Source organism: Lethenteron reissneri, chromosome 14, assembly GCF_015708825.2.
Source record: "Lethenteron reissneri isolate LAM-NWPU_2019-01 chromosome 14, ASM1570882v1, whole genome shotgun sequence".
Classification (NCBI taxonomy): domain Eukaryota; kingdom Metazoa; phylum Chordata; class Hyperoartia; order Petromyzontiformes; family Petromyzontidae; genus Lethenteron; species Lethenteron reissneri.
The window spans coordinates 10,673,645-10,689,742 of NC_083792.1; positions in this window are offsets into that span (position 1 = coordinate 10,673,645).

The following is a 16,098-nucleotide window of genomic DNA, read 5'->3' on the forward strand; positions in this document are numbered from 1 at the left end:
GTAAGCCTATTTATTTCATGTATATTTACATTCTACGTGTGCTGTGAGGAAGGGGTATCGTCCGAAACGTCGACTATTATATATTGTTTTTTTTTCTTTTAAGACCATAGCGTTGTTATTGACGCATATTTTGAGTGTTGTTTATTGTGTCTGTGCACCACGCAGTAGCAGCAGCATCACCACTAAAAAACGTATTTAATGTGGGCACTTCAAGTTTTAACATCACTCTCTACGCCCATCACACCAATGCACAAGCCATAGTCACAGACAAGAAATTAAATGGCAAAATATCCTCAAAGTGGAACATTTATTGAACTAAAATCTCGAATTCCTAATGCCCCAAATGGTGACAAAGTGGATAAGCGCATTTGCCCTACGAACCCAACAACCCGGAGTTGTGATTCGCGGCCAGAGCCAACATCAGTGGCGATTGATATCTGAAACGATCCTGCCCGCTGCTCCAACCTCTCTCTGACCAGCTTGGTGAAGTATGGGCACCCAGCCTGCGCACAGCACGGCTAAGCCTTCAATCCAGCAGTGGATCGACACGGTACAGAAAAAAAAGTGTTCATGCCAGAACTCAGTGTTTGACAGTTTCGTTTCCATTGATGATGATAATAATAATATGAGTGTCCTGTTTCACTGTAACATCTGCGTTGTCCCACTGTATTGTTAGTGTACTGTGGTTTTGTAGAGGCACTGAGCCTTAGGCATTTCCATTGAGGAGGCATGCAGGCGATATCACCTACCGGCAGTATAATGTCAATAGGCGCAGAATTATCCGCATTATTGTTTGATAAAGCCTCCATGAGCTGGATTCCGAAGACGGGATTCTTGCGGAGGAAATTCAATGTGAGGCAGCGGCACACCTGCGCAAGCACACACGATAGCATCAGCTCGGCAATTAGTAATCTCCACTTAACGCTAAGCGGGGCTTTCCGAAAGTCTGTGCACCCCTCCACCCTCCACAAGACAAAGAACCTCCCACCCCCCCCCTCCCCACCCCGTGTAGCCTTAACACACTTTTGGGGCAAGTGCTGTCAGCGAGCACCTATGAAGGCCGGCACGGCACACGAGGGGGCGGGTAGGTCAGCACCACGCCCCGATCGCCTTTGTCTCCCCAGTGGAGGTGTTCACGCATCGCACCGGGTACTTACTTGAGGAGGAGCCCAGGAGCGGTTCAAGATAATCGCAGCCGGTGTTTGTTGACGGTGAGCAGGAATCGAACTCGGGTGGCCGGGGTGCGTGGGGCAGCGCGCTGACCTCTACACTACCGCTCCCCACCCAACACACCCTCACCCGTGCCACGCACACCCAATACCCCCACCCGTGCCACAGCACCCAACACACCCACCCGTGCCACACACACCCAACACCCCCACCCGTGCCACGCACACCCAATACCCCCACCCGTGCCACGCACCCAACACACCCACCCGTGCCACACACACCCAACACACCCACTCGTGCCACGCACACCCAACACACCCACCCGTGCCACACACACCCAACACCCCCACCCGTGCCACGCACACCCAATACCCCCACCCGTGCCACGCACCCAACACACCCACCCGTGCCACACACACCCAACACACCCACTCGTGCCACGCACACCCAACACACCCACCCGTGCCACGCACACCCAACACACCCACCCGTGCCACACACACCCAACACCCCCACCCGTGCCACACACACCCAACACCCCCACCCGTGCCACACACACCCAACACACCCACCCGTGCCGCTCACACCCAACACACCCACCCGTGCCACGCACCCAACACACCCACCCGTGCCACGCACCCAACACACCCACCCGTGCCACACACACCCAACACCCCCACCCGTGCCACACACACCCAACACACCCACCCGTGCCACGCACCCAACACACCCACCCGTGCCACACACACCCAACACCCCCACCCGTGCCACACACACCCAACACCCCCACCCGTGCCACACACACCCAACACACCCACCCGTGCCGCTCACACCCAACACACCCACCCGTGCCACACACCCAACACACCCATCCGTGCCACGCACCCAACACACCCACCCGTGCCACACACACCCAACACACCCACCCGTGCCACACACCCAACATCCCCACCCGTGCCACACAGACCCAACACAACCACCCGTGCCACACAGACCCAACACAACCACCCGTGCCACACACACCCAACATCCCCACCCGTGCCACACAGACCCAACACAACCACCCGTGCCACACACCCAACACCCCCACCCGTGCCACACACCCAACACACCCACCCGTGCCACACACACTCAACACACCCACCCGTGCCACGCATCCAACACCCCCACCCGTGCCGCACACACCCAACACCCCCACCCGTGCCACACAGACCCAACACAACCACCCGTGCCACACACCCAACACACCCACCCGTGCCACACACACTCAACACTCCCACCCGTGCCACGCATCCAACACCTCCACCCGTGCCACTCTCACCCAACACACCCACCCGTGCCACACACCCAACACACCCACCCGTGCCACACACACCCAACACCCCAACCCGTGCCTGTGGTCTTATACCCCAAGTGCGCGAATCCAGCTGGGACAGCCCGGGAACTATTTTGCAGGCCGCATCCACGGCGCCTACGCTGCTGAATTCCTACCTCGTCGCAAAAGGGCAACTCCCTGATCGTCCACGCGACTCAAAATCGTCACCTGTTTCGCCTGGCATTCACAAATCAAAACCAATGTTATAAAATGTACGGTTGGAGACAAACCTAATTACGATTGTAATCGCATGATTTTCTGAAATTTAATGGAGGATAATGTATGGTGTTAAGAAAGGTGCCTTTAAAGAGATACAATTTGACGGCGATTGATCTCGACTTAGTTTGTCCTCGTGATCCTGCGGTGGTGGGCACGGTGGTGGTGGTGTGTTAACATAAAGGCGCGTGAATAGGGCTCAATAAGACGAGATTATTATGGATAGGCGTACCAGCTTGCACTCTAGTGGTAGTGCCTTACCCCGATAATTATCCTGAGTCCGAGCCTATCTGGCATTCCAACAAGACGAAGCGTGAGAAATGAACCCGTGGTTATCAAAACCCTAAAACATTTAGTGGGAAATTAATCCCTGGTTATTATTATTACGACTACTACTGCCCTATATGTTTGATGCAAATGCCAGTTCCCAAACCCACGTACCAACGTCACGTGCCGATGCGGTGTAAATCGTCACACCGGAATGGGTTCCTGTGTGCCTGTTGTATGGGCGACAGGGATGTCTGTCCGGTGCTCACCGCTGTGATCACCTCCAATTGGCACGGGTGGATATGTACGGTGCGAAAGAAGTTCAACAACAACAACATCAGTGCCCGCCGCTGTTACACGTCACGTCATCCGTGTAGCCCTTTTGTCTAACCACTGCCGGACGAGGGCATGCCCATACCGTGTGGATCGCACGGGTTACTTAAAGCATACTTCACCACGCTGGTCAATGCGAGTTGGTGAAGACAGGGAACATAGACGTGGGAGTACCGTACAACAATTATTTTTGCTACACTGACCAATGCCGCCGATGGCGTCTGTTTCATGCCAAGCGGTGACTGATTCCGCACCTCCTATTAGCTACGTATGGTGCGAAAGAAGTTCAACATACATGCATACAAGCGACATCCTGATGAGCCATCGCGATTCGGGGGGATTTGGTGATATGAATGCCACTCTGTTCATATCCTTTCATGCAGGAAAGCATCACTGAGCCTCAAGACTACTGTTCAAGATGTTCCTCCGTTGGGATGTTTCACCAAGTCCACCGATGATCATCAACCGAGACAAGTCAACGTCTCGTACTCAAACAGATGGAAGTACAGGGGTAGAATTTGTCGTCTCTCTTTTCAAGGGATACATTGTATCCATGCAGTCCCGAGTAGGCAATTTTTTTTCTAAAAAATTGATTCCGCCTACGATTTCGGCGTCGTCCGCTGTTAAGAACGACGCCACCACATAACCGCTGCACAACTTTACAGGAGGCTGCGTGTGGCGTCGCACAGATTTCAATTCGGCTTAGCGTCTGCGGTCGCATGAGATTGGGCGCTTTCGGGTGACTTTTTCATGGGTCGTGAGTGCATCGTTAACCTCTCAATATTACTATGAGCTGCGCCACCCACACACGTGTGCAATACATCCACAGTTCTCCGTATTCTTTCGGGGGCGCCCCAAACATGTTGTGTTCGTCTCTTTCTGCATCTCTGCGTAACTGTTTGTCTCTCCGCCGCTGTCTACATTATCTGTGCGTGTGTTGTGTCTGTCCGTCTCTCTGTAACGCGCTGACCAGCCACGACGGGACATCCTTGAAAAAGAGCTTCACAACTCATCGGATTCCTCCAGGATAAAGACAGATTCTGTGATGTGTTTCTGTATTGACCCGTCTTCCCAGCCCTTCTCTCTGCACAGGGTCCCACTTCGTGTTGAGATTGGCTCTTACTCGTGTTCAAGACAACAGCAGTAGTTTGCGTTTCTCTGTGCGTGCGTGGCGTGCGTGTGTTTGTGTGTGGTGGCGTGTGTGTGTGTGGTGGTGGTGTGTGTGTGTGGTGTGTGTGTGGTGGTGTGTGGTGTGTGTGTGGCGTGTGTGTGTGGTGTGTGTGTGGTGGTGCGTGTGTGTGTGTGTGTGGTGGCGTGTGTGTGTGGTGCGTGTGTGTGTGGTGGTGTGTGTGTGGCGTGTGTGTGTGGTGGTGTGTGTGTGTATGGTGGCGTGCGTGTGTGGCGTGTGTGTGTGTGGCGTGTGTGTGTGTGTGGTGCGTGTGTGTGTGGTGGTGTGTGTGTGGCGTGTGTGTGTGGTGGTGTGTGTGTGTATGGTGGCGTGCGTGTGTGGCGTGTGTGTGGCGTGTGTGTGTGTGTGTGGTGCGTGTGTGGCGTGTGTGTGTGGCGTGTGTGTGTGTGTGGTGCGTGTGTGTGGTGGTGGTATGTGTGTGTGTGTGGTGGTGTGTGTGTGTGTATGGTGGCGTGCGTGTGTGGCGTGTGTGTGTGTGTGGTGCGTGTGTGTGGTGGTGGTGTGTGTGTGTGGTGATGTGTGGTGTGTGTGTGGTGCGTGTGTGTGTGGTGGTGCGTGTGTGTGTGCATTCTAGCGGAGGCGACAAACACACGGGCTGAGTGAATCGTCACTACGCCGTGAATCTCTTTCAGGGAGTTCCCGTCACCTCTTGTGTCCAGGTGCGCAGCACGGGAGATGTGGGAGGGCGATGGAGATAAGACCAAGAGCAACAGTGCCGGGAGGCAAGGAGTGTCCACACACACACACAGCAACCCTGTTCAGCCGTCCGTCCGTACACCTGAACCGACCCCCGGCCTCTGCTTAAGCTGTGTGCCCTAACCCCATTGTCCCTTCTCTCACCGCTTCTTATCGTCGTCGTCGTCATCATCATCGCGAGCCACGGTCAATCCAATGCTGGACCAAGCCCCCCCCCCCCCCCCCCAATCTGCTGCCATCTCTCATTGTTCCGCAGCGGATAAATCCACGCAGCACCTGCACGTGAACTGATTTTCATCGCTCCATCTCCCGGGGTAGACGTCACTTACACATACAAGAGACCTGAACCATTACCACGATGTCCTAACCCACACTGATTTTGTTCTGTTCAAGAACGTGCCAACTCGTCACTAGTACAGCACACCGGTGTGTTGGAGAGCCAAGCCACAACATTTACAAATCTGAGTACGACGTTTCGCCACTAATTACAACCAGCTTCATCAGGCGACAGCCAGAAACAGGTGGACTTCACAAATCGGGTGGTGGCGGGTTTAACGACACATTTATATATTTATGCGATCTAACCCCCCCCTGCATTATGGACTAGAATCAGAATCCATCGTGCAAGCCAACGCACGTGCCCAGGTAGGTTTGACACCCAACTGTGGCACGCACAACAACAGCAGCAGCAGCAATCGTCGTTGAAGAGAAGCACAAAATCATCCTCCTCCTCCCATTGTGGTGTGAAGGAGAGAAAAAACAATCCTTGGAGCGAATGCTGTCGGCAACCTCGGCACACAAAGGTGTCGGCGCGCGGGAGATTGTTTTGACGTGCCACGTCATAACATCCCCCCGCCGCACTTACACGCGTTAATTCCCCCGACCGCTCGCTCATTGTTACAAAGCGCCTCGTGCTGCCTGCACTACGCGCGTGTAAACGTACACCGAGGGACGATCGTGAAATTTGTACACATTTTTGTTTTCGGTGGGGACGGGGGGTGGGTGGTGGTGGTGGTGTACTCTGTATATTTTATTTTATACCTCCGTGACTTTACCGAAAGAAGCAAAGAGTATGGATTCCTGCAGTCACGAAAGCTTCAAATCAAGATTACTCTGTATACGTCGGATTTGCGAGCAGCAAGGTGGCTCACTACGATGCCTGTGATCCAGAGCTGTTGTTTGTAAGGGCGAGGGTTGGCGGATCAGACGCGGTGGTCATCCTCACAGCAGCGGCTTACGACTGGCCATCGAACAAAGGCGCCGGTCACCGCGTCGCGCGCTTTCAGATGCGCTTCTGTGGCCGTCTGGAACGCTCTTCCTTCTGATACTTACGAAGCGATGTACTTTCAAATAATCTAGATTGAAATTCATTGCTTTAGAACTGTTTTTTGTGTGTGTTTAGTTTGTTCTGCTTCCCCCGCACCTCCGATTAGCATGGGTGGCTACGCACGGCGCGAAATAAGTTCAACATAGTACGTGCACACAGATGAAGTGCAGGGTGCGTGGGGCTCCACACCCCGTTGGGTAGCCAGGTAGTGCTGGCCGAGAGAGGGCAGTGCAAGTGCATGCAACGCGCGTGTTCGTGAACCCATCTGTGCGGACCTTTGAGTATCGTCATCTTGTATGCAGCGGTGGGGTTTCTCCACTTTCTCCAGTTGCTGTATTCCTCCCGCATTCAAAGCACCCGTCCAAGCGGAATTGGCCAAACATCGCGGCTGCTATGGCCGTTTCTGGGAAAAACTTTTTTTTTGCCCGAGACTCAGCGAGTCCTTCTTGCAGGACACAGAAATGCCACCACGATCACCTGCACTGCATTGATTTTATTTCGTGCACTGCATGCGAAAGATACGCAACACACACAGAGTGTGGCATTACAAAGACTGGCCTCTGTCCCATCATAATCATCAGCAGGAGCCATGATTTATTCACTGCTGGATGAAGGCCTATCCAAGCCGTCACCGTCACTTACGGTAGATGCAACCAAGTCGATTCACACGGAACACTCGTAGGGGAGTGGTGGAGCAGTCGTCCCGGCGACCTCGATCCGATAATTCCCAACCACGATCAACATCAGTGGTGGAGCGATATCTGAACCAGCCCTGATTCTGGATCTACCCCCACCGCCGTGTGGTGAAATATGGTCAAGTAACCCCTCCTGACTGAAGCGGTGGGTCTGGGGGAGGCCCTCATCCAGCAGTGGATTGCCAAAAGGATGTAAATTATTAGATTATTTATTTTCACATATAATGCCCGTTTGACAGGTCTCCAAAAGACACGTGTCTCATTCTATGCACATGTACAATAATGTTCATCTACTTTTGTCAATCCGCTGCTGGAAGAGGACCTTCCCACGCCTTGCGGATCTTGGGGGGTTGTTTCACCATACTTCACCATGCCTGTTCGTGCAGGCTGATAAAGGCACCCCAGCTGACAACGTCGCTCCGCTGCAAGCCGACAGCAGCTGCTCTACGCGCGGCAGTCGCCTATCCGAGCACTATTCCGGCTGAAACCTGCTGAGCTTGCGAGATCTGAGACGCTGTATCACCCGACTCTAAAATGTTCACTATCTCAACGAAACTAAGCTCGTTTGAGTTGACTAGGTAAGGCCCACTGAGCTATGTAGCTCTTTTTCAGAAGCCACCTGGCCACAAGTGATGTGGCTTATAACATGAACATTTATAACAGCCAGATACTCTGATTCTAAATGTGGAGGGAAAAAAACCGGAGGACCCGGAGAAAAATGCACGCGATCACAGAGAGAACACGCAAACTCCAAATATACATGCGTCAGGGTTGGGATCGAACCCACAACTTCCTGCATACCAGGCGAGGGAGTTAACATCTCGCCACTGAAAAGCTCACGAAGCCTTACACGTGTTTAGGGAAAGTGCTGTTTCGTTACAGTTACCATCTCCATCAGCAATCTTCTTCAGTCGTTGCAATTCCACGTTCCCATGACGAGTGTCAGTTCATCCACAGGAAAGCCACTTTGGAGTATCCACGAATCAGAAACTATTTTGTCGACCATGTTGTGGCTGCATTAACCCCCAACGAATATTTGCAAAGTCGGGTTCTCTGCCGAATTGCAGTTTGTAAATAGTTATAACTAAACACTTTATACTCTAGTTATATGCACTGTCGTAATTATTACATATATATCACTTTTGAAGGTTTATTGACTGAAGACAATATAATTATTTTCACCCTTTATATATATTTTGATGTAGTGACTATTGGTGGGATTTGCATGAATTGCATTGGCTCTGACGTCATCCTCCACGAGAGGCGAATTACTCGGTTCACTGATGATGGTGATGATGGTGATGATGGTGATGATGGTGATGATGATGGTGATGATGGTGATGATGATGATACTTTAGGCTGAGTCTGCCCTCTGAGAGTCAAACCAATCAACCTCTGCACCATTTACCTGTATTCGGTGGCCAAATTCTAAACATTCTGCAACTGAAGCAGTAAACTTTGTTCTATACGTTCATTCGATGCATTGTAAAAATATTAGTATTTCAACAAGTCATCAATTTTAATAGCATTAAAGTACATATTTAACTGGCGTTTTTTTTAAGTGCGGGTATTATTGCTTAGAGCGCACTTGTTTAATGGCTTGTCAATTGTGTTTACGGACTTGGGAAACACCTAGACTCGAGGTTCGGATAGAACATGTGCCACTTGAGTCATGCATCTTGGCCAGGTCGCCAGTTTACACACCTACGCAAACACGCTCAGAAGACAAAGATGCGCCCCCCCCCCCCACCGGTACAGCCTTTAACAGTTCGCGAGCACCTATGAAGGGCGACACGGCCCACGAAGAGGGTGGGTGGCCAGCACCACGCCCGGCCGCCTTTGTCTCCCCAGTAGTGGTGTTTACACACCACATGGGAAATCATTAAAGGGTAAGTCGACCTAGGGGAGGCCCATGACCGGTTGAGATAATCGTCACTGGTGTTGGCCGTGAGCGGGGATTCGAACTCCGTATCGCAGCGCGCTAAACCGCTACGCTACATCCTCGCAAACGCACACACACAAAGACAACATCACACACACAAAAATCACAACTACACACACGCGCACGTACACACAATCTCTCACACACACACACGCGAACGTGCACACAATCTCGCCCACACGGACACGTGCAACACAGCACACAATCACACCCACGCACGTGCACACACACGCACAGGGCACCACACAGGTGTGTTTGTTTTGAGTCATCTTATCTGTGCCCGCGTGGAGAGAATGGAGCAGAGCGCGCTTTTCAATATAATCCCTCAACGGCGGCACCCCTCCAACCTCACACTCCCCTCTCCTCTCTCCCACTACCTCCACCACCCCCCCCCACACACACGGCACACATCCCCTTTCCGGGATGAATCGTCAATAATTCGAAGTTCTTTCTTTAGCCCCCGCGAGCATCCGTGGATTCCAGCGCCGCCGGGAAGGCGTTCTTCTCGCACCACCCAGCAGATGCATTGCAAGTTAACCCTCTCCCACCACCCTCCCCTCATCCCCGTTCAGAAGCATAATATTGATTTATCCTGGAGAAATACGATGAGCTAGGAAGCTCTTTTTTATAAACAGATATCCAGCAAGGGGCGAGTCAGAACATTACGACAACAAACAGCACGAAAGGTAAACAAATCACTTCTAAATAAAGACTTAAAATGGATAGTATAGATGTAAGTTCCAAACGCATAAGTACACCAATCCCCCGAGCTTTGGCGAGGCCAGCAAAAAACAACAACAGCCAAAACAAGAGTCGCAGCCCACACCAAGACAACGTCGATGCAAGTCAATCCACTGCTGGATTAACAAGAATCGACGCTCCCTACGTCTTTTGCAAATCACACACGCGCGCAAACGCAGTATCTCGATGCCAATTACACTGGTCAACAAAAAAAACATTTTTTTCTGTCCTGGACTTTTGCAGCTGTTTTAGACTAATTTCAGGGTGTTGATTCCAAATCTAAACTCAGATTTGCTCTATCACATCTCATTTTATGCTATCGGCATACCCCATTTTCATTGGTTTTACTCGAAATTAACTCTGTCACTTATGATTGCAAGTTGTTGCGAGTCAGTGACTCCTTTAGTGTTAAAATATGGTGCTGTATTTTTAGGATAGTGTGTTTATAATATCATTTTATGTAGATATCCACATTTATTTAAATATTTTCCTTCTGCAGTTTTTATTGAAAATGCAATATTTGATATCTCAAAAAGCTGATGTGATGGACAAAAACTGATGCCAGATTTGGAATCAGCACCCCAAAATTACCTTAAACCCGTTGGAATACCTAATGCTACAAAAAGTGTGTTGACCAGTGTTGTAATTGACACCGACTGTAATGCACAAAGGTTAAATAGGGCTTGTTTTTGTGTGTATATCTGCTTGTGTGCGTTTGTTTGAACGCTATTGTATTCCGGGGGGGGGGGGCGCAATGTGGTTTTTTTAGTTTATGATCAGTTTTTCTCGTCATTATACAAACTCGATCATCTACGTACAGTCGCCCCACCTAATTCTAATTGAGATTCTGTAGAAACAATTGCGACTTTGTTTCTTCTGCAGAGACATCCGCAACAAACGCTCGTTAGATACTGAATGAAGAGCACGTTAATCGAGTGTCACTTCGTCGTAATTTTTGCGCGTGTTTAGTTCGTAGTCCATCTTTCCACCTCCGATTGGCACGCTTGGCTCCATACCGTGGTTATCAGTCTGCACTACGAACTCAAAAGGGCATTTAACTGGTCATAAACAGAGGGCAAGAGAGCGGCATTATATATTACACAACGGCATTAAATTACTTTCTAAGCGTTTATACAAATGATTATGCGATACGGTGGAGCATTCTGGGAAATTGTGACAATAATTATCATACTTACCTGAGTTTATGCTCGCGATATTAGAAGTAATGGCCACACTAAGACCTCCACTAAGTGTACACACGTCTTGTATTTGTGTGTGTAAATTATATGGTTGCGGTGTCGGTGTTTGCCCTTTGGGGGGTGGAGTGGTAGTGGAGTTGTTAGAGGCAGCCTTCTTCACTGTTAGAGCAATCTTCGTCATTGTTAGAGCAATCTTCTTCACTGTTAGAGCAGTCTTCGTCATTGTTAGAGCAGCCTTCTTCATTGTTAGAGCAGTCTTCTTCATTGTTAGAGCAGCCTTCTTCACTGTTAGAGGGAGTCTTCTTCATTGTTAGAGCAATCTTCTTCACTGTTAGAGCAGCCTTCGTCATTGTTAGAGCAATCTTCTTCACTGTTAGAGCAGCCTTCTTCATTGTTAGAGGCAGTCTTCGTCATTGTTAGAGCAGCCTTCTTCACTGTTAGAGGCAGTCTTCTTCATTGTTAGAGCAATCTTCTTCACTGTTAGAGGCAACCTTCGTCATTGTTAGAGCAATCTTCTTCATTGTTAGAGCAGCCTTCTTCATTGTTAGAGGCAGTCTTCTTCATTGTTAGAGCAATCTTCTTCATTGTTAGAGGCAGTCTTCTTCATTGTTAGAGCAATCTTCGTCATTGTTAGAGGCAGCCTTCGTCATTGTTAGAGGCAGTCTTCTTCAGTCTTCTTCATTGCAAGGCCCCCGAGGCCACTGGCTGCCCCTGGCGGCCTTTAGTGCGGCCTCTGACGTGTGGCCCCCCACAATCCACAGCAACAACACGTGACAACACCACCCCCCATCATCATCGTGCTACTGTCACCCCCCCTCCCCCCCGATGGTTTCAAATGCGTGGCGGCCCTCACGCGCTCAAGTCTTATCGGCGAAAGTGTCCCTCTCTCTGAAAATGAGCGAAGAACACTGGGTTAGCGAGTACTGCGCTATTATCAACTTCGGCGACATGCGTTCCGATTCCCCGGGCCACGGCTAACATCAGTGGCTAATTATAGTTATCTGAACCATTCCTGCCAACGCCCTCCCTAAAAACGCACTGACCAGCGTGGTGAAGTACGGTCAAACAACCTCCATGACCGACTCGGCCTGGGGATGTCCTTCATCCAGCGGTGGATTGACAAGTGGCTCTACTGTAACAACTTGTGGGAGAGTTTGGAACAACAGCTGTTGACAAAGAGCAGCGAGAATAAACGCAGCGAAGTAAGCACGCTCCACAGCTGGTATCGATTCGTTTGGAAGCGTTCAGAGTCGTGTGGATCGTTCTATAAGTCTATCCCCTTAAATCCGACTTAATCTGAAGTTACACACACACATTGCGAATAAGCGCATGAACCACACCACGCTAAATACGCTCGATCGATGGAATTTGAAGCAGAGATGATACGAAATGTGTTCTGAACGGGAGATCGCCATGCACAGCAGGTGCTATAGACTGCGGAGTGGGGGGGGGGGGGTTCAAGTGCAGCAACACATCCATCCGTGCACTGTGTGTGTGCTATATACTTCTACGCTTCCAGCCTGTACCAGTACCCACAAATCGATATGAATTTTGGTCAAACATCACCCCACGCAAATGTCGCTCACGGCGTCCAGGGGTGCTGCTCATCCGGCAGTGGATGGACATCTGAAGTAGCGTAACATCTCCAATTGTAAATACATTAACAAACAATGCATTAACATCTCCAATTGTAAATACATTAACAATACATTAACATTTCCAATTGTAAATACATTAACAAACAATACATTAACATCTCCAATTGTAAATACATTAACAAACAATACATTAACATCTCCAATTGTAAATACATTAACAAACAATGCATTAACATCTCCAATTGTAAATACATGAACAAGCAATCCATTAACATCTCCAATTGTAAATACATTAACAACCAATATACGAACATCTCCTATTGTAAATACATTAATAAACAATACATGAACATCTCCAATTGTAAATACATTAACAAACAATCTATTAACATCTCCAATTGTAAATACATTAACAAACAATACATTAACATCTCCAATTGTAAATACATTAACAAGCAATGCATTAACGTCTCCAATTGTAAATACATTAACAAACAATACATTAACAAACAATACATTAACATCTCCTATTGTAAATACATTAACAATACATTAACATCTCCAATTGTCAATACATTAACAAACAATACATGAACATCTCCAATTGTAAATACATTAACAAACAATACATTAACATCTCCAATTAGCACATACAGTACAAAAAAAGAATAGTTCACAATTGTATCAGATCGGAACCCAAAACTATATTAACATATATATGTATATACGATACCGTAGCAAATTATGTGTATAAAATATAAAACACTTTTTTTCGCTGAATGCGTATTTTTATCTGACGCGGTGATTCGAATTCAACAAGAGCTCAGCACCCAGTGAATGTCACGTTGAAGATTCATTGCTCGGATCTCCTTTCTAAGAAAGTCAACGAATATATAAACGCCCCTTTTCCATATTTGTCTCTCTCCATTTAAAGATAAAAAAAACCCCGGCATTGTTTACACAACCCATCGGCAGAACGGAATTTTGGAAGTGCATCTTATGAGCAGTATTTCAAGTAGTGGTGATTGGTTGGATGCATGCAAATTAACACTCTACCGGTTTCACATTCAGTATCTCACATCAGTAGGCGTCGGCTTGCTCGAACCATTTGCTGATCAACGATGTTTATAGATAGGCAATTAACTATATACAATATACACACAACATAATCATTATTGAGAATGTCAATAACCCCTGTATTTGTCTCCCCAACAACATAAATGCTGTAATAATTAAACGTATTCAATAAAAGTGCACAGCACATTAAAAGCATAAAAAACACAATCCAACCTTTTTTATTCACTCCGTGTGCTCTCTCTGCGATCACCAAAGACATCAAAAATTGTTTGGTAGACGACAATGACAAAGATCCCACGTGTTGGGATCTTTGTCTGTTGGAGAAAGTGCTGTTAGCGAGTAGCACCCATGAAGGCCGGAACGTCACGCAACGTACCAGGTACGACCTATAGGGGAGGCCCTGGACCGCGATACAAATATCCGGCACTGATGCTGGCCATGAACAAGGTTCCAACTCGGCTTTTCGTAGCGCAGTCACACTACCGCTCGGTAGAACACAAAGACGACACAAAGATCCCCCCGTATAGGCTGTAACAAACATACGTTTGGAGCAAGTGCTGGTAAGCGAGCACCTATGAACGTCGATACGGTACACGAGGGGATGGGTGGTCAGCACCACGCCTGACCGCCTTTGTCTCCGCTAGTGGCGATGTTCACACGCCATATTTGAGGCTGAGTCGACCTAGGGAAGGCCCCAGGACCGGTTCACATAATGTGATCGTCACTGGCGTTGACCGCGAGCGGGTATCGAACTCGGTTGGCCGGGGGGGGGGTGGTTCGTAGCGCAGCGTAGCGCTCACCGCTGCGCCACCGCTCTCCACGGACACACAGACACAAAGACAAAGATCCCCCGTATAGCCTCAACAGACTGTATGAGCAAGTGATGTTAGCCAGCACCTATAAAGGCCGGAACGGTACACGAGGGGGTGGGTGGCCAGCACCACGCCCGACCGCCTTCGTCTCCCCAGTGGCGATGTTTACACACCGCACCAGGTACTCATTTCAGGCCGAGTCGACCTAGGGGAGGCCCCAGGACCGGCTCAGATAATCAGCCACCGGTGTTGGCCGTGAGCGGGAATCGAATCCGGGTCGCCAGGTTCATAGCGCAGTGCGCTAACCGCTCCTCCACCGCTCCCCACACACACAGAGACACGCACGCACGCACGGTCTGCGTACATACGGCCACGTGGAGACGAGAGAGACACGAAATCATCGCGGGCGACTTCTCACACGAAGGGCGATTATGACGCAGGAAGGAGGCCTCGTCTCAAAATGGCTGCTGAGGTCACGTCGCAAACAAAACAAAATAAACTCCTCCATAGGACGGCCAAGACGAATAAGAATATAAACAATGAACGGACGAGAAGCCAGTTGAGGGGGGGTGGAGGCGTGGGGGGCTTTTGTTGCTTCGTAACTCGTCGTGGCTGTGAGCGCGTTCAATGGGACGGTGCGGCCACGGACTCGGTTCGCGCGAGGCGTTCGCGACGCGACGCGACTCGCTTGTAAACGCGCCTAGCGCGCCGATGTCGCGACTCTTGTCAATAAAGCGACGCTGATTGATGTCGCGTCCACACCCCTCCCTGCCGCCTCGGGCGCGTTTTGACAGCCGGCCTGTTTAAATATAGCAGCAGTATCATCAGCTCGGGGTAGCAGCAGCAGCAGCAGTAGAGGAGTCGATGGACGGCTGCGAGCTACGGACAATCTCAGCGAGGCTGCGGCGTTCCGCTGTGGCAGCGCACGCGGTCGACGAGACCACTCCTGACGACGGATTTAGTTGAGCAAATTAGACGCCGCCTGAGCCGAGGGCCTGGGCATGTCAAGGCGCGGACGCTCCGTGCCATCGCCGGTGATCTGCCGTCGTCGCGAGTGCGCCACGTGGTGGGGCAGAAGAGAAGAGACCCATCGGTCCAGCGGCGCAGCGCGTCACGAGGTTAGTCATTGTGTGCTACCCTACGTTTGTTGCACTTCTTTCGCGCCGTACGTAAGCCAGACGTGCCCATCGTGCCCATCGTCAGCGCCGATCGAGGCGCTGACGATGGGCGACGACACCAACCACACAACGCACAAGTTCCCCCCCCCCCAGTATAACCTACCCAGGCTGGTGGGGAGGCAAGTGTCAGCTAGGCAGGAAGGCCGTCACGGCGCACATGAGGGTGGTGTGGCCAACACCACGCCAGACAAGACTGAGATAAGACAAAGATCCCCCGTATATCCGTAACAGACTTGTGGGGCAAGTGCCGTTAGCCAGCTCCACGCGCGACCGCCTTTGTCTC